The 1,379-nt window shown below is 50.1% G+C and overlaps 1 long non-coding RNA gene across 1 annotated transcript; it reads left to right on the top strand.

Moving 5' to 3' along the window:
* The first annotated feature begins 6 nt into the window (after positions 1 to 6).
* LOC107325893 lies at positions 7 to 973 on the top strand. Its single transcript, XR_004305488.1, has 2 exons — positions 7 to 538; positions 603 to 973. It is a non-coding gene; the product is annotated as an uncharacterized LOC107325893 (long non-coding RNA).
* The last annotated feature ends 406 nt before the right edge of the window (positions 974 to 1,379 follow it).

The raw sequence follows: 1,379 nt of genomic DNA, 5'->3' as shown, positions 1-1,379 counted from the left end.
GGCCTCCAAGAGCTTCCAAGGATGGTTGGTGGCCTCCAAGACCTTCCAAGGATGGTTGTGAGCCTCCAAGGTAGCCCAGAGGGCCCTCAAGTTGCCCAGTACTGAGGAAGGGATCCAGTTCTACATGTTTGGGAACTTGGTAGCCCCAGGACATGACGACTTCATCTCAGAGGAGATGGAATATGGTTAAGGGTGAAGAGGAGCTGATGGTTGATGGTCCCTCAAGATCTTGGTGGCTCCAGAACTTTGTTACCTGGACTCAGAGAAGATACAACATGGATGAAGGTGACCTGATGTCTGCCATGAGCCTGGTAGCCCCAAAACACGTCTCCTTTGTCCCAGAGGAGATGGGATGGATGAGGGTGAAGAGCTGATGGTTGATGTCCCTCAAGATGGATGAAGGTGGCAATGAACTGATGGTTGATGTCTTCTACAAGCCCGGTGGCTCCAGGACTTGATTCTTTGATCCCAAAGGAGACTCAATGTGGATGAGGGTGAAGGTGATCCCAAAGGAGACTCAATGTGGATGAAGGTGAAGGTGATCCCAAAGGAGACTCAATGTGGATGAAGGTGATCCCAAAGGAGACTCAGTGTGGATGAAGGTGATCCCAAAGGAGACTCAATGTGGATGAAGATGAGCTGATGGTTGATGTCCTTCATGATTTTGGTAGCTCCAAAACCTGGTTTTCTGGCCCCAGAGGAGACACAACACAGTTGAACATCCATTGGATGATGTTCTTTGGTCTGATGGATGATGTCTACCACCAGTTCTGTGGTTCACCCTCACCTCCACCAGGACACCCCATTTCCAGACAAACCCCACTGATTTTTTGCAGCCTCCTCCCCAGGCCTTAATGCTCCAGCACTGACCTACCTCATGGACCACTTGACATACCCAGGGCCCCACACCTCCTCCCTATGGGTTTCTCCCCCTCCCTGCTGCTGTAACAAAGGTTTTACCACATTCTCTGCATCCTCCTGTGTTTCTTTGAGTTGCTTTTCTTTGGTTCTTTGCTTTCCGAAGGGGCACGAGCAAGAATTGGCTCGTGGGAATGCATTGAATTGGGGACAAGGGGGCAAATAATAGAGGAATACAGAGGAAAACTAGGGAGAATGAAAAAGGAAGATGCTGAATGTGGCATGGGTGGGGTGACAAGGGAAATAGGGGGGAATTGGGTTTCATGGGGGGTGTACGGGTTGGATCCTATGGGAATACAGTGGAGACCCAATGGGGATCCTATCAGGAAACTATGGGGATATGATGGGGAAACAACAGGGATCCTATGGGGAAGCAATGGGGATATAATGGGGACACAACAGGGATCCTATGCGAATACAGTGGAGACCCAATAGGCATCCTATGGGGAAGCAATGGGGAT

The sequence above is a fragment of the Coturnix japonica genome, linkage group LGE64, assembly GCF_001577835.2.
Source record: "Coturnix japonica isolate 7356 linkage group LGE64, Coturnix japonica 2.1, whole genome shotgun sequence".
In the NCBI taxonomy this organism is placed as follows: Eukaryota; Metazoa; Chordata; class Aves; order Galliformes; family Phasianidae; genus Coturnix; species Coturnix japonica.
The sequence above is the reverse complement of the archived record's forward strand: the minus strand, read 5'-3'. Positions and strand labels throughout refer to the sequence as shown.